The sequence below is a fragment of the Vicugna pacos genome, chromosome 10 (genome assembly GCF_048564905.1).
Source record: "Vicugna pacos chromosome 10, VicPac4, whole genome shotgun sequence".
Classification (NCBI taxonomy): domain Eukaryota; kingdom Metazoa; phylum Chordata; class Mammalia; order Artiodactyla; family Camelidae; genus Vicugna; species Vicugna pacos.
Genome location: NC_132996.1, coordinates 18,240,175 through 18,263,398, shown reverse-complemented (window position 1 = coordinate 18,263,398; position 23,224 = coordinate 18,240,175). Strand labels below are relative to the sequence as shown.

At 39.9% G+C, this 23,224-nt stretch overlaps 1 protein-coding gene and 1 long non-coding RNA gene across 8 annotated transcripts in view; one reads left to right on the top strand and one right to left on the bottom strand.

Annotated features, from left to right (window-relative positions):
• The window catches only part of DLG2 (discs large MAGUK scaffold protein 2), a 1,735,130-nt gene that overhangs the window by 917,358 nt on the left and 794,548 nt on the right, over positions 1-23,224 (bottom strand). The gene's annotated exons all lie outside the window — the stretch shown is intronic.
• Positions 21,337-23,224, top strand: part of LOC140698666 (uncharacterized) — a 40,549-nt gene continuing 38,661 nt past the window's right edge. Inside the window, exon 1 of the long non-coding RNA XR_012076482.1 lies at positions 21,337-21,582. This is a non-coding gene — a long non-coding RNA (uncharacterized lncRNA). The remainder of the gene's footprint in view (positions 21,583-23,224) is intronic.

The window sequence follows — 23,224 nt, the reverse complement described above, 5'->3', positions numbered from 1 at the left end:
CCATTTCTCTTTCCCCCTTATTTTCTCTCACTCTGAATATTGCACTTGCCTCCTGTGTCCCTTTCCAATTACATTCTGGCCTCTCTCCCTAGCCCAACACAACAACCTTCCTTTCTCTACCTCTCCATCTCTTCCTGCCCCATCATCCACAACCTGTCATTCCACCATTCAGAATTGTTCGTGACTTAAAGACTGACATTTCACATCTGGGACTTTGCACTTGCCACCTTCTGGATGCCTTTGTCATCTCCTCACCTTCAGGGCTCAGCTCTGATGATTCCTCCTCCCAGGAGCCTCGATTGACCCACTTCCCCTGTCATCTGTGCGCAACCCCGGACTAGGGTCAGGACTCATGGCAACCAGTGCACGCACGGGACACTTTTATTTTATATTTTGCTTGTTTATTTGATTGTTCACCTTTATAGATTATAAGACCTTTGAATACAAGAATTGAGTCTCATTTATTGCTATAGCACCCACGTCAGGTATTCAAGAGGTGCTGAATAAATGTTTGTTAAACACCTGGTAACTAGTGCTCTTATCTGTAGTCTCTCTACCAACCAATTCATTTAACCAATCCCCCCCAGATACATCTTTAAGCACAACTTTGTCCATATCACTTACCCCCTTTAAAGCCCTTTGGGTCACTCACTACTGCTCCAGAATAGAACACGGACACTTGGGCACGGAGTTCCTCCCCCTCCCAATCTCTCTCTAAAGTCCAATCCCTTACTGTGCCTCTTGACCCATTTACATACCATTCAGAGTAGCCAAGCCACATTTTTCAGATGTCCCATTTTTCCCACCTTCCTGTCTCGTGCTCTTCCTTCAGCCTTGAATGATGCTCTTTGAATCACAAGTGAGGAATATCTCGCTCTTTTTTTGAGGTTCTGTTCAAATGTCACTTCTCCCAGTCTCCCCTGATCTTTCTCAAACAGATGTGATCTCTCCTTATCTTTACTCTGTACTGCTCTTACAGTGAAATTGTGCACCATCGAGTTTGCATTTTTTCCATCCTTCCATCCTTTCATTAAGCACTTACAATGAGTTACTGAGACACTGTAATAGACACAGATGAGATTTAGAGTGACAAAATGCCATCCCAGCCCTCACTGAGCTCCCTTTTCAGTAGTTGAGACTAACGAATGCAACCAATCTAAGATATCATTAATAAGACACATCCTTATTTCAGAGATGCTAAATATTAGAAAGTATATCTTAGAACTGATGAAATACCACACTAAGGTGTAGTGCACACAGGTTCCCATGGAAGTGCACTTAACCTAGCTTTGGGGTTGGAAGGGGACAGTTTCCTGGAGAACAAGACACCTCTGATTTCTCTTATAGCATACAGAGGCATTAGCAAAGAGGCAGCAAGGATATTGGCAAAGCAGGTTCAAAGTCAGGGAGGAGTGATGCTAGAACATGAATTCTTAACATATTAAAATGCTTGTGGGGGGAGGGTACACTCAGTGGTAGAGCTCATGCTTAGCATGCACAACGTCCTGGATTCAATCCCCAGTACTTCCATTAGAAAATAAATAAATGTAGGCTTACAAAAAATAAGTAAAATGCTTGTCACATTTGTTTCCTCCAGAGGGTTTAGTACAGAGCCCTAAACAGTTCTGTAAGATTGAAATTAAATATATCCCGGGCCATAGAAATATTAGCAAAAGCATATCGCCATTTACATACTATAACATAAATAAGTTTGTCATCCTTTCCTTAAAGTTTGCAACGTGGAACTAACAATTCAGGACATTTTGAAAAATCAATTGCTTGGGATAAATAGCCAATTCAAAATCTGAAATATAACTGATAAATTTATCATCCGTGGAAATGTCTGAGTGATCAGACTGCTGTATAGCTTGGACTTCCATAAACTAGTAGACTTTTCAGGGCTAAGAGAGGTCATCTAGTGCACATACGCTATTCATCATAAAAAACAAAACAAAACAAAAACACAAACAAACAAACAAAACTTAGCTCTAAAAGCTGTGAGCAACTTCTGGCCTCCATTTAGATTTACCTTGGTCTATTCAATTCTTGGCTGTATTTCCAGTTTCGTGTGTTTTATGTTCTTCTTCCATATAAAGGTTTTAACTAGGTATGAAAAATTAATTATCATAGGGAAGCTTTTCAAACATGTCACTCTTTAGCCTAAAACTAGTTACCCCCTCCTTAATTTCCATAGGACTTGATCAATCTTGAGTGGAGAATAATCTGTAGGTTTACTAGGCACAGTGGCTGCTGAGATTCCATAATGAACAAGACAGACAATATCTGTTTTCTTATGAAGCTTCCCTTCTAGGAGAAATGACAGACAAAACAGAATTTACAAGTAAAATAATCCCAGAGTGTCAAGGGAAAGCAAAGGTGTTCCAAGAGAGCACAAAGAGAAACCTTATTCAATAGAAGAGGTCAGGGGACATTTTCTACAGTGATGATGGAAAAGCTGAATCCTGAAGAATTAAAGGATTTCCACATAAAGAGTTGGGCAGATGACATTTCAAATGAGAGGAAGAACAAATCTGAAAGACTCTAAGTTGGAAAAAGCTTGGTGGGTTTTACATCTGACAGAGTTTTCTGAAGAGGGAGGAGTGAAGTGCAATACAAGGCAGGAAAGATAACCGGGGGGCAGACCACAGAGAGCTCCAGAGGTCTTGTGAAGGACTGAGGTCCCTATCCTGAGAACAATGGAAGCCAACAAAGGATTTCAACAGGAAAGTGATGTGATCTGATTTATATTTTTAAAAGCCCACCCTTGCATCGGTGGTGAGCTTATAAAATGGCGCAACCACTACGGAAAACACTATGGAGTTTCCTCAAAACAAAAATAGGACTACAATAGATCCAGTATTCCCTTCTTGGGGTATATCCAAGAAAATTGAAAGCAGGGTCTCAAAGAGATATTTGCACGCTCATGTTCATAGCAGCATTATCCACAATAGCAAAAAGGGGGAAGTAACCCAATGTCCATCAATAGATGGATGGATAAACACAGTGTGATATGTGCATACAGTGGAATGTCATTTAGCCTTAAAAGGAAGAAACTGTCACATGATACAATCCTTGAGGATATTAAGTGAAAGAAGTTAGTCACAGGAAGACAAATGCTGTGTGATTCTACTTACACGAGGTATTTAGAGTAGCCAAATTCTTAGGAAGAAAGAGTAAACCTGGTGGGTGCCAGGGCTAAGGAGAAGGGAACAAGGTGAATTGTTGTCTAATAAATACTGAGTTTCAATTTTTCAAGATGAAAAAGTTCTGGAGATCTGTTACATAACAGTGTGAATGAATATACGAAACACTACTGAATTGTACATTTAAAAATGGTAAATTGTATGTTACGTGTTTTTTACCACAGAACTCTTGCAGCTGGTGGAGAATGGATTAGAAAGAGGAGAGCTCAGTAGTGAGGGAGATGAGCTGGGAGGCTCTCAGAGGACCCACACACTGGTGCCTGGAACAGGTAGGCAGCAGAGCCAGCAGGGCAGGGAGTTCTGCCCTGCAATCTATAATGAGGAAGCATCCAAGGCCCACGACTCCAAGTTTGCACTTACTCATTAAACCTTCCAAATGCACATTTACTTCATTCCTTCAACCTTACAACATCTTTGCTCAAAAGTGGTAAGAAGTAATTTTTAAAAAATGAACCTTACAACAGTTGGTGACTAAATCAGCTCTCACCTGGGCATCTTTCCCTTGAGAAGAAAGAGAAAGAAGTCAGGTAGCAGGTGGACTTTAAGCAACTGTATGTAATCTACCTGGGGTATTAGATGCTGTGTGTCAGTCTTCCATCAAAAACGGCCTCCTCATTGTTTTTAACAAACCTGAGCACTGGCCTAACACCAAGGTAGAAAGTTTTCTTCCTGACTCATTGTTCTGACTTGGATCATAGCAGCAATCCCAAATGGTTAAACCACATGCAGGGAGTGAGGAGAGCCCGACCCCTCCACCTTACACAGGGGAAATCGCTACATTCTTAGAAAATAATTAGTTTGTATTTTGATAAAAATTATATTTAACATTTATTATGAAGACTTTCATTCTTTCACAGTGATGTGTATCAGCTGTATAAGCTATTAAAGAAGACTAACAAACGCCCTTGTATCTATCACTCAGCTTTAAGAGTTGGACTATTTTCAACAGAGTGGAAGCCCCTGGGTACCCATCCCTAGCCATATCTATCTCCCTTTCCCCAAAAGTAACTGTTAAATTTTGTGTTCACAGTTCCCTTCTTTTCTTGATGATTTCACTACATAGATATGCATTTATGATAGTTAATTTTATGTGTCAGTTTGGCTCGTCTATAGTACCCCATTATTTAACCTGAGTGTTTCTGTGAAGGAATTTTGTAACTGTGGTTAACATCTACAGTAAGTTGACTTTAAGCAAGGAAATTACCTTCAACAACCTAGCCACCTAGCCAGGCCTCGTCTAAACAGTAGAAAGGGTTTAAGAGCAAAACTGAAGTTTCTGAGAAGAGGAAATCTCATTTGCGGACTGTTGCTTCAGTTCCTGCCTCAGAGTTTCCAGCCTGCTGGTCCACCCTGTGGATTTCGGACTTGTCAGCTCCCACAATCACGTACAAGTCCTTAAAACATATATATATCACACACACACACATACACAAACACACACAGACTGGTCCTGTTTCTATGGTAGGACCTTGACTGATATGCTATCCCTAAAAATGTGTAGTTTTTGTCATTTTTGGAACTTTACATAAGCAATTTCATACTGCGGCTATTTTTCAGCAATACTGTGAAATTCATTCATGTTGACGTGGACAGGTCTAGTTCATTCTTTTCAAATTTTTTACAGTATGTCATTGTATGATACACCACATGTAACATTTTCTTGCTAAAGGATGTTTAGGTTATTTTTATTTTTTTCTTTTTTGGAATAACATAATTATAACAGTGTGGCTGTAACATTCTTGAATGTTTATGTTTATGTTTCTTGGTGTCTATATGTAAGAATCTCATTAGAGCATATGCCTAGGAGTGGAATTTCTGGATCACAGAGTATATGCACCTTCAGCTTTCCTAGATAACCAAATTGTTCCAGAATGGTTATATCTATCCTCAGAAATATACCAATTTGCACTCTACCAGCAATATGTAATAGCTATGATTATTCTGCATTCTCAATAAAACCTAAAATTATCCATAAAAACACTTCTAAGCTGGAGAACATCAGACTATTTGGAAACTGATTCAATAGGGCCTGAGGGTGCATTACATGTGTGAGAGGAGAGAGAAAGGAGTCAAGGATCAGTCTTAGATTTTTGGATTTTGTAAAAATTAATATTTGTTCTAAGTGGCTTTTCTCTCTTTTTTTTTTTTTTTTGGCTTCTTTATCTCAAATACTTGTGATAAACTTGAACAAACACTCTGTTCAGTTCACTAACTGGTTTGGGGTTGGTCTATCTCAGATCAAGCAACCCTGCTGTTTATGTGCAGGATCTTCTTTCAGCCACAAGGTGGCAAGCGAAGCCTTCTAAAATTTAAAACACAAAGCTGCGAACTGAGTGAATTTGACTCTTCTTAAAAAGTTCATAAAGCAAGAATTCATTCCTTAGTAGATACCTTGTGGATATAAGACCCAGGATTCTTGCATATTGTAATGTCTTTATGTTTACCACTTTCTTTCTCTGCAAAGGAGTGGTCAGAAGCCTTTTTTTTTCTTTACTTAAAAAAAATTAAACTCTGCTCTGCAAGCATCCTTATTTGAACTCCTTTTAATCACAGCATACATTGTAGACTCCCTGCCTGACATGTAATACCTTCTACAAACTGTCTTAAACTGGCATTTCTAGCTTCCTTTACCCTTATTTCCTCCCCACTCCAAATACACACACACACAAACACGCACACACATACAACCCACCGTATTTCTCCCTCTCTCTACATTCCAACCTCAGGACATGATCCAGCTACAGCAAATTCCTCCCAGGTCTGTACCATGCTATTCCCACTTCCATGGCATGATGAGGGTTATTGACTGAATACTCTCCTATTTCCTTCCCACCTATTCAACTGCAACTCATACTTGAGTTTCAGCTGCAAAACCACCTTCTGGAGAGATTAGGGTCTCCTCCAGCAGTGATCATGACTCCTCTAAGCCCCCTAAAACATTTTCCTTTATGACCACTAGAACTGGCATGTATTATGAAAATGTTACCTTTTTGTCTCCCCCTCCCAAATTTGTTAGTTACCCACAAGGAGACAGGATAGAGCTTTCTTTGGCTCTGTCCTAGGGCCTTACATTATGCTGCCTAGCTGGTAGGTCTCAATGAATCCTGATCAGCTTGCTGAATGAATGGATGGATGGATGGATATTGTATGAAGGCAAATACAGTAATTTTGAGTGATTCATATTTTCCATCAGTATCTATAGTACTTAACAGAGTGATTATGTTGTTAGAACTTCTATTATTACTACTTTATTTAACAAAAATGATTGAAATGGAAACAAACATTGAGTTGGTTGTGAACAAGATCCTGCTTCTGCCCATGAGAAGCTAAGCCAAGAGGGACTGGGGTGAGACGGGAGAGCTCAGGACACAGAGACCCAGGCAGTGAGTGCCCACGTAAATCAGTATTAAATACTGATACAGTAAAGTCATTCATTTAGTAAATGTGATTAAATAAATTATTGGGTTTAGCTACTGGCATGAGCAGTTTCCATAATTCAGTTGACATGTCAAATATTTTTCTCAGCAAACATATTATTGATTTTCCACAAAGGTTACAATTTAACAAACACATAATATTGATTTTTTTTTAAGGCTCTCAGTTCAGAGCTGTAAGGATCTCAGCGGAATTGTAATTCCCCATAATTAAAAGCTTCAACATGCAAATATGTGCCATAAGGCATTAGGCACCATATGTTGCACTGTAATCCGAACTTAACTTCACCTCTTTAGGCCTGTGAATATAGTCCTGATCAGTAATTTTTTGCATTTAATCTTCTTGGGTTTAGACCTAGAAGATGTCCTCTCTGTATTAACTTATGCTAGAATTTTTATTCTATTTTAATTTTAAATTAATTATATCAGCACTTATCGAGTGCCTACTGAGTACAAGGAAATAGGCTATGCCCTAATATATTGCTTGTGACCTACATCTTCTATTTATTTTTAGCTATTATTTTGATAAAGTCCTACTCTGTGCCAAGTATTCTTCTAGGAGGCAGAATCTAAGTCTCAAAAATTTATACTGATTTGCTTGAGGATCTTGTCTACTTGTTGGGAATACACAGAAAGAAATGCATCCCAAAAGTTTCTGCAGAATTTTTTCAGATTCTTGCAGAGAACAGCCACCAAAGATTGGATATAGGCTGGGCCCTAAGTTTGGAAACTTGATCTTTTTTTCCTTAAGTCGAAATCTAGTAGGAAAGCCACATTCCATTGATTTTAGCCAACATTCTCAAATGGAGCAAGTTGTGTCAGCATATAAAAATTTCTGTTGACTATTATTGAATACCCAGAGTATGCTAGCACTATTAATTCAGCTGAAACTCATTAATTCAAGTGAATAAGTAGGCCCCCATTAGAAGGGCTCACATTTTACAAATGACCAAGCAAGAGAAAAACACCCAGCTGAAAGGCAACAGAACTGGCAGGCACTTTCATCATCTGCTGTTAATTGGAAGAAGTAGAACTTAATTTTATTCAGAATAATGCTTAATCATGGCTTTGGAAAGTAATGAAGTCTCAGGGGATCTGAATGGGCACCTCTAAAAAACCTTCCATGAGACATGGCAGACTGGCTGAAGGAGGAGAGGGGTCTTCTTATAAAACATTCAGGGCTGTGGGAGGTTACAATGAATCAAATCTCTATCTCTGGGTCAAAAGTACCAGAAAAATCACAGAATTTTCTCTGGCCATCCATGGACTGCCCCTGTTGAGGCTAATTTATGGGTGAGCATAATGGAGGGCCGAGAAAAGAAAATAACGGCTGTACTGAACTTGACATCCATATTGAGCACCTGCCTCTGCAAGGGTTCTGGGTGCCTTTCCTGGCTGTGGAAGACACTGATAAACCAATACTCTGGAGTCAGAGCACTCACGTTTTTTAGATGACTTGATACTGCATCTTCCTAATGATAAACCATTCCTTACTGTGTTTTCCCATCATTACCCATTATTTTAACAAATATTTATTAGGCATCTCTACTGAGCTAGGCAATTTGCTGGCTATTCCTGAAACATGAAAACCAACAAAACAACTTGATTCCCTGCCCTCGTGGAGTTTACAGTCTAGTAGGAAAGGCAGAGAGATATTAAATGTATAGATAACTACTTAATTATAGCCATAATAAGTCATGAAGGAAAAGCACACCAGACATTCGGAGCATGGACCAGTAACTAGCAACGCATGTAGTTCACCAGGTCTGGATGATAATACGACGACAGCGTCCCTTTACTGATCCCCTATTCTGTTCCAGGCACTATGCTAAGTGCTTCGCATTATTTCTTATTTTCACAACTACTGTGTGCGTAAGAATCAGATAACCTCCTGTCACGAATAAGACTCTTGGCGTATGGACTTCATGATGCCAGGTGTGACTGAACGTATCTCATCAATGAGCTGGTGACAGTCTGAGGGCTGCCATTTTGCCATTTCTCTTTCAAGACTCAATTTAAATGTTTCCTTGTCTGTGAAGCCTTCTGTCTAGTAAACCAATGTTTTCTCTTCTGTGCTTTCCATTGCTCTTGGTTTAAACTCCAATATGTTGAAATGTAACTGATCTATATATGTATCTGAACTTCCCACTGGACTGTAATCTTCTTGAGGAAGGAGGCAAAGTTTTGATTGTTTTTTATTTATTTTTATATCCCTTGTACTTTGAAAGCTCAGTACTTGATATGTATAGGTACTCAATAAATATTTATTAAATCACTGTTGAGTGAAATAAAATTTGTTCTTATAATCTACAGCAAGACTGCAACACATTGGAAAATACAGATAGCAGTTCATTTGAATTACTGAGAAAATATTTGAAAGGCAAATTATTCATTAATAAGTGTCTAGAATAGACCATGAACCTGGTACACAATACATATTAATTTGAAGATGTCAAATGGACAATTTCTTTATTTCCTAAGTGTTGATGAGCACTACAAGTGTCAAATAAAATATCAACTACATTTCAACCAAACAGAATCCACTTAGATAAATTTAGCCTTGCACTTGTTTTGCAATCCTGACTTGTGCTAATTGTAATAGAGCAAACTGTGCTTTGAAAAAGTACACTTTTACAATATAAATCAATGTCTAATAGACTCAGTGACCCTGGAGCTAGAAGGGACTCTGACACATTCTTTGGTTCAGTTCCCTGCATACAGGAGGACCGACCTGCTCAGACCTGGTGATTTTCCCAGGCTGAACAGTGACTACCACACCTACGCCTCCTGACTCCTACCCGATGTGAACTCTTCCTGTAACTGTCTATACTCTGCTGAATACTAGGATCTGAAACACTATTAAATGTCAAAGAAAAAAAAGAAAGAAAAAACGTCGCTTCCTGCTTCCTTCTTTGCACTGGGACAAATCACTTGTTTCCGAGGGAGAATCCAACTCAATTCAAATTTCCAGCACCTAAAGGAAGCCTTCCAGGTTTGCTTCCTCTGAAAGTGCTCTCTCCCTCTATGTTTTATCGCTCGATGCTTCTAATAATAGTTGGCTTGAAATTATACCATGGTATTTGGGAACTGCTTGCACCATTTATTTAAATAAGAGTCTTAGAGATGTATGAGTTCCATCTTACAACTAAATTAATTTTAACAGTAATCTTGTTTTACATTTCTTGATATTCCTCCAAGCAACTGGCACGGTCTCTGCACCTTGCACGTATTACCATAGGGATGCAAAAGCTTTAAAATTTAATTTATTTCTTAGAAGGAAAAAAATCCATTTTTTAACCACAATTCAACTCCATGTAAATAAGTTTATCTTGGGTAACATTTCTATAAAAACCCATTCGCTCCCAGGCTGCATTCCTTGTGCCTAGCCCGGTGACCAGAATACAGCAGTCTCTGAATAAATCTATGCTGAGTGAGTGAATGAGGAAGAATTCACTGCCCACTGAGGACTCCTTGGCCACATCTAACAGGGGGCGTCTCCAAACACGATGGTGAGTAAATGAGTGAATGAATCCACACCCACATATCCATATATGTGGGGAACACTGCGCATTAGACAACTGTGACTTTTTTTTATTACTTTTTAAATGTTGTGACATTTTTTAAAAGCCTGACATTTTTTGAGGACTTCTTCTAACATAATTAGTGAGAAGGAAAGACTGGATGACCTTCTGACAACAGTCCCCAGAGCTGGAAGAAACCATGCTTTTCTTCAGAATCTGGCATTTCTGCTGTGAGCAGCCGCAAGGGGCACTCACTGGAAGGGTCGCACTGTGTCCTAGCAGAGGGCACGGAGGCACTCTTGACAGATGGTGTTCAGATGCTATCCCTGTTTTGAGGGAAAGCAGTTAAAAGGCAGACCCTAAAATCAGTTTTGTTCTTGCAACTCCTTGCAACTCTGGAGCTCTTAGGAAGTTTCTGTAAAACAGCTAAACGAACACCAGTAATGGCAGTGACTCCTGAGCCTTGGTCCTGGCTCTGCCTCTAAGCAGACATGCGACCTTAACCAAAGTGCTTTTCCTTCTCTGGTAGACAGATTCCTCATCTAAAATTTTTTTAGGGAGCTAGGCTGGAACCGTGGTTCTCCGTTGTGCTCTGGAGATACACTGATGTGTCACGTTCACAGCAAGAAGCACTGCAAATTTGCTGATATTAATAGAATGACTGTAAAACATTTACTTAAGAAAAAGAAGAGCAGATTTAAGAGGATATATCATCAAACCTCACTCACTTGCATTCTGTTGTGTTTGCTTTAAAGGAAAAGAAGGGAGTCAGATTACAATAAATTCAATGACAAGAAAGCACAGCTATTTTATCTAGGTTAGAACTATTGTAATGGACCCTAACTGATGCTGTGACAATAAGAGGTGGCTGCAATGTTCTATTTCTCTGCAATATTTTGAGGGATTTAATCAAAGCTTGGGTATGTTTACAGGAATGAGCTGCCTGACACAGAAGGAAAAATGCTGAGAACAGTGGGCAAGAAGCTAGCTAAATCCTTGCTAGCAATGAGCTGCAGCAATTTGGATCAGAGCTGATCTCAGAGGACTGGCTTTGCAGAGTCACTGGGGACACCGCAAATGTCCCTACAGGAAGACTTCTGCCTCCTCAAAGAACCTTACCCAAGAGTGGATTGTTCCTTAATTTGGTGAAGATTGGAGGAAGGCTGATTGGAATAGTAAGAAAGAGAAATCAAATAAGCTTAAAATACCTCTCACTTTAAATATTACCATAAATAGCACCTCCAGTTCTTTTTTATTCTGCATATAATGTGGTTTAATTAAAATTCATATAAATTTTCTTTAATAAAAAGCAGTTCTTACAGAACTATGTTGAATCCTAGTTATGGCTCTCAAATTTTCTTAACTGTCAAATGGTTTGGACTAAATATTATCTAAGGCTCCTCCTGAGTCAGTGATTTTTCTTTAATAGCAGTGATCTGAGTTTCTGACTACTGCCACCTGGTGGCAGCTACCTGAACTATACTTATTCAGTGAGGAAGTCATTTTTTTCTAGGCGTGTTTGCAATTTCAATCCTACTTAGTGATAACATCACAGTGCAATGTGATTGACACATTTGTAAGTTGAAATGGCCTCACGAGATAATCTAGTCCCCATGACATTTTGTAATACATAAATAGTCGTATTCTGATTTTAAAGACGTCTAGATTCTCCAACTTCTCCTGTCACCATTTCTGTGTTTAACCACGTTTGAAGTTCTTCCTGGTATTAATCCTTCCTGCTGTATTACTGATGTATACATTTAAAACCTTTTCTTTCAAAGTTGAAAACAAAACTAAAATGTTTTCATCTTAGTTAGATGAAATTAAAAGAACATATAAGTGGCCAGCTGTCCATATACTTAGGTGTTAACACTGTTTCCAGTAGAGGCCTCTGAAATATAAAATAGTTCTCTCCTGATCAGTACCATGCACTTAAAATACCCATAAAATGTCTCCATTAGCTGAAAGCATGGGCTGTCAAAAGTAGCAGAATGGAGAATCAGTGTGGTTGTAGGAATTTGGTGTAAATCTACTCGTGACTCGCTGTACCACACTGGGGAGGTTAATTTCACTGATTCAGTTTCCATTTGTCCATAAAAATTCCCATCTTATAGAGCTTATTTGATGAATAAAGTGACTATAACATGGCAGTGTCTAATAACTGTTAGCTAGCTCTGTAAGGCACACAAAGCATATGAATGCCACTGATAAAAGGTTTTCAACCCTGAGAAAAACAGCACAATGCCTAGAGCACAGTATGTGCTTTTAATAAATATTTGTTGAATGAGTAAGTGATCATTACTCACACTCAAATGTTAGCTGGGAAGGGTCACTTGATAGGCACTGATGCTCTAGCTCAAATTTATGTAGGTAGGAGCTGTCTGGTCACAAAACAGGTGCTATGAAAATAGAACCCAGATCACATAACATATTTTTATAAATTATATTCAGCTGTACTCATGCTAGCTTCCCCTACAAGCCTATGAACTCCTTGAAGGCGGGGCTACATTTAAGTATCTTTACATCCTCCATACCAACTGTAATGATCAACAAATATTAACTTCTCAGTAAACATTTAATCTAATTGAGTACTGCTGACCCCTAACATAACCATTGTTTCTAGATGAAATTTCACATACTGAAGTAACTGTGTTTCTCTTCTATATAAGAAAATGAAACTATAATCAAATCAAGTCAGAAGCTCTTTCTCATACAGAGTATTGGTTTTAATCTTTAGTAAAACCAAACAGCAGCCTAGGGCTTCCTTAGAAACTCACTTGCAAGTATCTATAGAAATCAAGGTCAAAAAATGATTAAAAGTTGGATGCACAGAAAACTAAAGGGCTAAGTGAAAAGGTCCCCTGTCCCACAAGATTTCAGCTGGTGGGAAAAAAATGGCAGAGGGAATCCTCTGTCACAATGTGACAAACCCAGTTGCTAACGGACGACTCTATGAGTCTTAAAGCAGACCTTGTGGTTTCAGTAAAGCACAGCTGTTTGTAGTCAAGAGCAAGGCCACCACACTGCCACAGTTCCTGTAGCCTCGTTCCACTTTCAAGCAGATTGCAGGATAAATTTTGTGAAAACTGTACTATAAAAAGCCCTGATGCAGTCCTTTCTCGGGTCTGTAGAATGAAGAGGGTCAGCTTTACTTAAGTGATTGGCTTCCTGTTTTTCTTAATTATACAAAATGGGGACAATGCAAAACACAGCTGGTGGAAACTCAGATGTTGCTCAAAGCCCGAAACGCGTAACTACTTTGTGATGAAAACCAGAAAATACTCGCTGGTGAGGAGAGAGCAGCAGTGACACACTTCCAGGGGTGCGCTTACTATAGCTGACAAACTGGTTTCACCTCGGAAAATAAGACGAGGTGAATGTCTTGCTGCTGGGTGTAAATGGTTGCATTTAACTTAGACACACACACATTATGGAACAGAACAGAAAAGAAGAATGGAAAGAAAGAGATGAGGGAGAGCACTGAATAACTGGTTTACGGGTGATTACGATCTTTATACCTAGAGGGCGACAAGGGCTTTCTTTGGTATACATGAAAACTCAAAGTACCCTACACAGTGAGGAAAGAAGCTGCAAAGTATACTGATGGATAAGTACACAGCTGTTGAGCAAAGCACCGAATGAGGTCTCCTGGGGAAGAGAGGCTGTATTGCTTAACCAGGATTTGGAACAGATATCTGATATGATGTGACATTAAAGGAACTACTAATACATTTGATGACTCCTTGGTGGATCACTATTCATCTTACAAGGCTGAGTTCAAGCTCCTACCTCCTCTGTAATGCCTTTTGCCAACAATCAGGCTGAAATAACACATCTTCATTGCACTTCCTTGGTGTTGTGTAGCACTTACCAAACTACCAAAATTAGCTGTGTATACATCTGCCTTCCTGCTACATTAGGCGCTCTCTGAAAAGTACAGGCTATAACTTGATCATTTGTATAACTCCCCCAGCAATTAGCACTATACAAACCCTTGAGAAGAGCTCAATAAATGTTAATGGAATGAATTAATCAATCAATTTGAATAAACATATGGTTGATAAAATATAGATGTCTTTAAGTGCTCAACCTCATTGCTAGAGTGTACAAATCGATTCAATTCAACACAATTTTAATTTATCATGCACTTACTGTGTATCAGGCACTGTGTTGATATTGTTCAAAGAAAGGATACCTTCTAAGTCTGAAACTTGGAGTTAAATGCTGTTGCTGGACCATTGCAGGTTTGAAGCCGAGTTCCAGCAGCCATCAATGGCCACCCAATCATTATACTGTGTAAATTGGTCTGACTTTGGCCAGAGTTATCTCTCAATATCTGTTTTCCTCAAAAGCTCAAAATTTTAGTTGAATAAGAGGTAAGAAGAGATTTCTTCTGTAAGAGAGCTCAGACAATCCTAGAAAGTATGAAAATAAGCTTCCAAGGATTGCTACTACTGTTCAGCAGTCCAGTATGATATGAAATGAGGTTTCTTGAGAAAAGAGGCCATATTGCTTAGTTAGGATTTAAAACAAGTCTTGTGTGTTGTGTAATGTTTATAAAAAGCTGCTTAAATATAACTGATGCCTCTTTCATGAATTCCTACTTATCTTTCATAACTGCTACAGAATAAGACTTGTTACTCAATTCTGTTTCAAAATAAGGCTGTATTCACAGCCTCCCTTACAGCTACCTGGGGCCATGTGATAAATTTTGACCAATGGAATGTAAGCAGAAGTATTTTGTGGGAGTTTCTAGTAATATTCCTAAGGATGGTGGATTTTTGCACCCTTTCCCAACTCCTCTTTGTCTTGCCATTTTGACTTAAGATGGAGACCATCTATAGTGGATCAGCAAAAGAGGAAAAGCCTGGGTCACTGACACTGTGCAGCAGCCTACACCTGGACTGGGTATCTGGGCTTTGCTGTGAGAGAGAAACAAATTTCCCCTATAGTTAAGCCACTGCTATTTTGGCTTCCTGTCAATTGGAAGCAGTGCCTAATCCCAACTAAATTTCTTGGTTGACATTTGTGTTTGCAACTCAGTTATGGATGAGGAGTGGGTGGAGGTTACATGGGGGGATGTATGAATGTACAGAAGGATGGACCGTCAAATAATTAATGACAGGAAAAATTCATTAAGGACTTTTAAACTGTATTTGTAGAACAAAGATGGGTTCTATTTAATGGCCCATAGGTCTTCTAGAACTATCCACTACCTCACTTTCCAGCCTCCAATTACACCCAGTTACTGCTAACTACCCACCTAAGTCACGTTGCAGTTTCATGCTTTCTTGTCACTCGTTATGTTGCCCTCTGCCCACTTCTTTATCTGATCTGCTTGTTCAAGGTTCAGCTCAGGCGTTATCTCCTACAAGAAGGCTCTCCTGACTCCCTTCCTGAGGTTAGGTACCTCACCTGTACTCAGTTACAGTCCCCAGGGCAAATTTTTGACTTAGAGCTGATCTCACTTAATTGGAAAAATTTGCTCTTGTATTTATCTCTCCTCTATAAACTGTAAGATTCTTGAGAGACAGGATAGCACTGTATTTATATCAGGCATGTTTTTCAATGTCTATCACATAGCAGGTACCACCTGGCACATAGTAAGTACTACATAGGTACCACATAGTAGGTGCCACACCCCATCATCAGCTTTGCCTTCAATTATAAGGAAGACCTAAAATCTACTGCTTGTCAGTTCCTAGAGCCTAGATCCTCCCTAAATCCTGTGACAGACAGTTCCTTGATTTTCACTACCCCTGCCTCTGAGGACAGCTTTCTTTCTTTCTCCTTTCCCTCTTCCTTGTCAACTTAGCTCAGAAAATATATTTCAGATGCCTACTTGGCCAGATACTGGACTAGAAATATGTCTTAAAGTCAATTTGTCAAAAAAAAATTTTCCTCTGCATTTAATTCTATTCTTTTCTGCCAGTTTCTTCATGGAGTGAAGTTATCCTCGTGACTCAAAGCCTGGGGACTAGGAAAGGGGGTTGGAGGAAAAAAATCTGTCTTTTGACATTTAAAAGATATGTGCTAAAATTAGAGAACAGTTAGCACTTCTATTTAATAGTGAGATGAGGCCACACACATTTATTCAGAATAGTCCAACTCTGTGTTCCTACCAGCCACACAGGCCTACACTGTAAAGGAGAGTCCAAAGAAAGAAACGAGAAACCCTGCTTTGTCATGAATACAAGGTTTGGGCTGACAGGTTAGCTATTTCTTACTTTGGATACTTTCCTTCTCCTCCGTTCTTCCTCTTCTTTATCTCCATCATTATCTCTGCCTCTATCTACTCCTTCTTCTTCTCCTCTTCTTTTTCTCATTTCCCTCCCCTACCTCCTCCTCTTGCGATCAGAAGAAACCTAAGACTATGTTACACCCCTTCCACAGGAACACGTACCAACAGAACTCTCACGATGGATTGCCTATGAGGAGACCAGTCTAGGTTTCTAGCACGTCTTCCTCTTGGAGGCCCAGCATGGCTCCCTCCCCTCCTCCTGTTCACCAATGTCAAGTACCCATGTGTGTACCCTTCGTTCTGTGCATTCTCAATGCCTCTTCCCCACTCATGGGCCAACAGCACATTTTTCTCCCACAAAACCTCAGGAGAGGTGGCATGTAAATGCAAAAACCTCAGACTTTCAGTTACAGTTTATAGTATAGATTGAGAATGGATGAATGAGTGGTGGGGGTGTGGGATGGAGAGAATGCCTGGGTTTCCAAACATGTTCATTATTTCAGGGAACAGAAAACAAACATGGAAGGTGCCTCAAACCACAGCTGCTTAAATGAACATGTGGACCTTTTGGGTTTAATAATTATTACTTTCATTTATTTATCAGGGGTAGCTCCGGGTGCTTCCTCTGCTTCCTCTCAGTTTGAATTTACAGCACTTTGAGGTGAACAGTTCTATCCTCATTTTACACAGAGAAGAATGAGGCTCTGAGAGATTAAATGGAGTCTAGATTTAAGTCCACATCTTTGTGACTCTGATGTTGCAATAGGTTGCAAAAAAAGCCACAAGTCTTTGTAGTAGCTTCTATTAAGAAGTGGAGTCTATTTAATCTGCTCCTTGAAAATGGGGTGGCCCATGACTTGCCCTGGCCAATGGAATGCAACAAAAGTGACAGCGTGACAGCTAGCAAGACCTGGCTCCAGAGTCACGTGAACAAGCCTGAGCTGGCCTCCTGGAGAACAGGAGAGTATTTGGGGTGAGGATGATCCATTGCAGCTGAAACACTTTACTCCCAGCAGCCCCTAAGTGAGACCAGCCAAGCCTGGCCTAGATCAGCAGAACCCGCCCAGCTGAGCCCAGCCCAATTGCTGGCCTTCAGAATGTTGCAAGAGGAAATCCACTGTGGGCTCTGAAATCACTTGCATGTTCCTGCTGGGTATACAAAGAACGTGAGACCCTGGCCACTCTCCACTTGGGCCATTTCTCAGGGTTGTGTTTGCAGTGAGCAACCCAGAAGGATGAGGTGACATTCCCCTCTGGGACAAAAAGCCACTGTTGTCCGACATGTGGTAAGTGATCCACAAGAGGCCTGAGACGATTTTAGGAGTTAAAAGTTTTCCTCTAATTTTAGCTATTTTTAAAATATAAACTATTTTTACAGCTCCCTACTGGGTAGAAACTTAGGCCAGTTTCCATTTATAATACATATAGAAAACTGAATTAAAAAGTGAATTGATCTAAAGAAAAGCACGAACAATAAAGGTGGTTCTTGAATATGGAAAAAAACTATTATCACAGAACACAAATAACTTATTTTTAGGAATCACCATGCAAATCCACATTGCTTCTTACTAAAGAAATGAGATCCCCAAAAAGGACACACCACCACCATTGAGGGGGGCTGGTAGATAGTGAATGATGTTATACTTCAAATACTACTGAGGAGAAAAAGCTATTTTACCTTGAACCAGATACATTTAAGACAGTCTTTCCCCCAAATAAAGCTATCCAGGAACCAAACGCCACAGGCGCCTACACTGGAACTACAAACATTCTGTGGGAAGAGGAGAAGACTCCTTCACATAAAAGCCAATGTTCAGTTGCTAGTCCATCCAAGGAAAATCAGAGATGGCAGGGAGGAAAAGCTGCCCGTGAACCCTGGTGCTGTATGGTACTGCCCTTGCCTCCCAGAATTTCTTCAGAGTGAAGGTATTAGCTTGCAGTAAGGGTTCCTCTTCATGCTCCACACCGGCAAGCTCTGAGTCACTCAAAGCTCTTTATGAACTACTGAGAAGAACTATGAAGATTTCTTAAAGGCAGCTGTGATGAGAGAATCACAGAATATGATAGTGTGGAAGGGACTTAATCAACTATTCAACTGACTCCTTTATTACACAGAAAAGGAAGTGAGGACCGGGGAAGGGCACAACTTGTTCAGTCACATGGCAAGTCAGTAGTGAGAGAATGGAGGCTCCAGGTCTCCTGTCTCTCTGCTCAGCCTTCTTCTATGACTCAGTGCTCCTGCTGCCTCTCTGTGGTTTGTTGAATGAAGCAGTGTCACTGTGATGCAAAGAGCCTGGGATTTAGGAAACAGCAGGCATCATTCTAAAAACCGCTCTTCCTCAGCAAGGAAGAGTGAAAGGTATCTCCATGCCTATAGCTGCGGAGTTTATAACTTGGAAATAACGTTACAGGCGTGTATTATCCCATGAAGCTAATGCTTCCCTTAAGCAGTGAAAAACAACAACAACAAAAACCCTGAAACTTCTTCAACAGTAATGTCAAATTAACAAATTGGTGCAAATTGGTGTAAACGTTCGCCTTTGGTCTCTTCCTTTTTGGACCAGGCTTTATTTAAATATGTTCTAAATTTCACTGTTTGGGAGTCTGATGCCAATTAGACTTTCTCGTTTTATTAAAAAAATAATTAGAGCCATGCTCTAACTCTAAGTCTTTGCCTGAGCTTTGAACAGTGTCTATAATGATCTTAGGAACGTGCTAACACTTATGAATCCATCTAGAAGAAAATTCAGGTGAGCTCAGGCTTTACCATGCCCGGTACCACAGGGAGAGACGCGGAATCCCGTGACACTCTGCCCTCTCTGCCTGCTGCTCATCACCTCGTGCTCTTGGCACCTCAACTGTGGTGTGTTCCAACCAGGAAGCCCCTTCCTTTCCCTGAAATATGCTCCTGCTCCCATGTCCTGGTGACTGGGATGACCATCTCCACACTTGCTCCAGTCAGAATGTTGTCCACTGTATGACTCTTCCCGTTGCTGCTCTTCCAACCTCTTTTGGCATCTGCCCAGCCAACTGACTGCAACTCTGCCCAACTTTACCTTATTGATGTCTCTTGAGATTTCCCTTCCACACACTGACTCCATCTCTATAAAACTTCCCCAGTTAGGACCATCATCAGCTCTCTCCTGGACTACTGTTTCACTCTTGTGATGATCTACCCCTTCTAAGAAGAGTCCTTTCAAAAAAAAAAAATCTCCTATTACTGTCACTGAAATGATTTGCCATTTGAGCTAACCAAATCCTGTCACTGGCTTTGTAGACACCTTTAGTGTCTCACTGCACTCAGAATAAAACCCGAGTTCCTTAATCTACACAAGCTTCTCTGTGATCTTAGCCCTCTCCACGTTTCTAGCTTCATCGCCTGTAAATCTCCATTTTGTCAATATTGAATTACTTACAGTTGGTTCCTTGATACACAGAATTCATGGCACGTCCCCCAGGAAGTGGCCACACACTCCCATCTCTCCCCTACCATTTCTCTTAATTCAGGTAGAGGGAATGCCATGAGCACTGAGATGAGAAAGCACATGGACTATCTGGAACAGGTGGAGTGGACAAGTCATAAGTAAAAGGACTGGATCAATTAATTACCTAATAATAGACAAATTATTGAATATCATCAACATTTAATTCTGCAAATGATACACAGAATCAACATGTATGTTTTAGGATCTCATTCTTATATATATGCTTGTAATATTAAAATCTACTTGATTTTAAAAACTATTTGATAGTTACTATCATTGATATACTTGTTGCCCATATCTTTCTTGTTAAGTTTTCACACATGCCTTATGTTACTATTCAACTGTGTGTGTGTATTTTCTACCCACCTACACCTAACCTTCAGTTGTATTAATCAGGGCCTCATGATCTTTCTTTTGTACTCATCCTGGTAGGTAGGTCCTAGCAGTGTCCATTGTTTTGCCCATAAAGATTATTAACAAGTAGCAGGTCTCCAAAAAATTCATTCATGTTTCCACTCATCCAGATAAAATATTAATCATACTTCAATCTCTACTATGTGCCAGACATACTATTAAGGACTAGAGTCACAGACATAGATTTCAACCCCTGAGATCAAGTCCAGTGAAGAACAGAAACAGTCACAGTTCAGGGAATAAGTGCCACCCTGTGGGTAACCCTGGAGTTCTTCATAAGCACAAAGAGGTTCAGCTAATCTAATAGACAGCTAATCTAAAGCATCAAGGTGACAAGGACTGAGGAAACCTTCTGGATGAAGTTATTCTTGGCATTTTTTTATCCTGAAAATTATGCTCACGTCATGTAGATTTGAAGTATATTTTTAAAGATACACTTTGATAGAGACAATTTTGATACCATTAAAAAAGATACTAACCTGTTTAAATCACATATTGAAGGAAGAAATATAGTTTCCTAAGGCCTTAACAAATTCCTCTTTCATCCAAAACTCAATAATATATAATGCCAAAAAGTTTATGATTTCCCTTGAGAAGTGGCAGGAAAAAAAGTACTGGAATTTCTGTTAAAGGGGGAAAAATTCTCAGCAGTTCTATCGTTAAACTATAATCAAAGATGAGCAGTACTCAACCACATGGAGAAGAGAAGGGAGGAAGGACATTCCAAGAATAGAATATATGTGCAAAGGCCCCAAAGCATAGAAAGAATGGCCAGTGTGGAGATTCTAAGAATATGTTGCTACAGTATTGCAGGAATGTGGGGAAGTTAGCAAAGTGAATCTGTGGGATATGGACATGATGCAAAAAATGCAGGAATAGGCCAAAATCATAAAGGTCCAGATATGCTGATGAATTTGTACTATATCATAAAGCAATGCACATCCATAAACTAGGGATGTCATAAGGGAGTAGGCAGGAAGGCAGAGAAATGAGTTACCTGATCCCTAGAACAGTAATTCAGGCCAGGGAGGAGAAAGGGTGAAATTAAAGCAACGTCAGTCCAGAGAGAGAATAACAGACAGAGGCATACTTGACAGGACTCGGGGGCTGATGGAATGTGGGGGCTGATGGAGAACAATGAGATGTCTGGGATGACTCCCAAGTTTCTGGCTTGAGCAGCTGAGTGCCTGGAAGGTGCCACTCACTATGAGAATGAGTACAAGAGGATGGGGAAGATGCCAAGCAAGTTTTATGCACGTGAAGTTTGAAGTCCCATGTAGTAAGGTGAGTATGTCTCACTGGCTGACTTTTGGAACTCAGAGGGTAGAAGTGGGCTACAAATACAAATGAAGAGGTACTCTGAGCCCCTGAGATCCTCCGCAGTCCATTAATTGCTTATGTCCTTCTGCAGTGTACTCGGGGTCTGCAGTCACATACCGGGGGCTCTCAAAACAACAGACATCTTCCTGGGTTATAAATATACTTAATGATATGCAGAACACTCTATATTAAAACAAATGTGAATATCTTAAGGCCTAGAGTGTAAAACTGGTATGAATTTTTAGGACAAAACCAGAGTCTCCACAACCGAATTGCTGGCTCTTTGACTTGCACTCACAATCTCAGACTCACACTACATCCATAGACCCCTGAGCCGTGTGTTCATCCGCCTCTGTCTCTGGCTCTTTGATGGGAACATTTAAACAAGACTACACTAAAGCAGTTCACAGGCCCTGTGTGATTTGGGTCCCAGCGAGCAGCCCATTCAAGAGGTCAACTTAGAAGAACTTGACACCCCTTCTAGCTGCGAGTTAAAGGCAGCAAAGTGCCGCTGTGTTCTCACTCAGCTCTGTCTCCTCGTATTTTTAAAAGACTGAAAGAAACCCTGTTGAAACACTGAAATGTGGAAAGAAACAGCAAGCTATTTGGACATTCTAGCTCCTTAGGAGTGACTATACAACTCTGGAGTGACTATAGTACTGGAGTAGCAATTTCATTCTCATTCTACACATGATAACTCATTCGCAAATTTTGAATTTACTTTGCAAGTTAACCTGCCAAGTTAATCTGAGGTCAGATGCTTCCTTCCTATTTAGCTGTTACCTGCTGCCTTCAGAATACATCCTATAAAGTGTAAACAAGTTCCTTTCACCACCAGGTAGCCTCAGTGTAAAGAACACTCAGCATTTACTGATCTCAAACTAATAAAGTGTCAGTATGAAAAAAAAAAGTATTTTTCAAAGTGTTAAAACCAGCTGATGACACTCTTCTGTTGCAGAGACACATGGGGAGGACATCCTCTGTCTACACACAATGACTCCAGTCCCTGGAGTTAAACAGCTGCTTCCTTCCTTCCTGAGGATAGAGCTCTTCGCTTTCTTTTCTTTTACAAATATTTAATGAACAGAAGGAGCACTGCAGCAAACAAAAATTAGGAGGTGTTTAGGGTCTTTTTTCAATAAGAAACCTTCCACTTCTTAGACCTATGATGTAAATTGTGACATGAATGCAAAGGACATTCCATCTTTGGAATTCTGACAGAGTCGCTTTTTTTCTTCCACGCATTCTCCTCATCCAGCCAGGCCTTTCTTAGTAAAGGAAAATCTCATCACCATGAACTATATTTATTTCCTCTACGAGTCATTCTTATCATGATCATTCCACCAGCTTTAAGGCAGTATTTTTTTTCCCAAAGGAAAGAGGAATGATAATTTTTCTTAAAGCTTACTGAGCATCTACTATGGGACAACTCTGCTAAGCTATCTCGAAATCTAATTTCACCTGTAAAACATGGTAGACATTACTGTTCCAATTTTATAGTGTCTCTCTGGCCAAATCTATAATAATTATAAGAAATTCTATTAATCATTTTTAAAAAGTGATTTATCTATCTTTTCAAGTGGAGACAGCTTTAAAAAAAATCAAC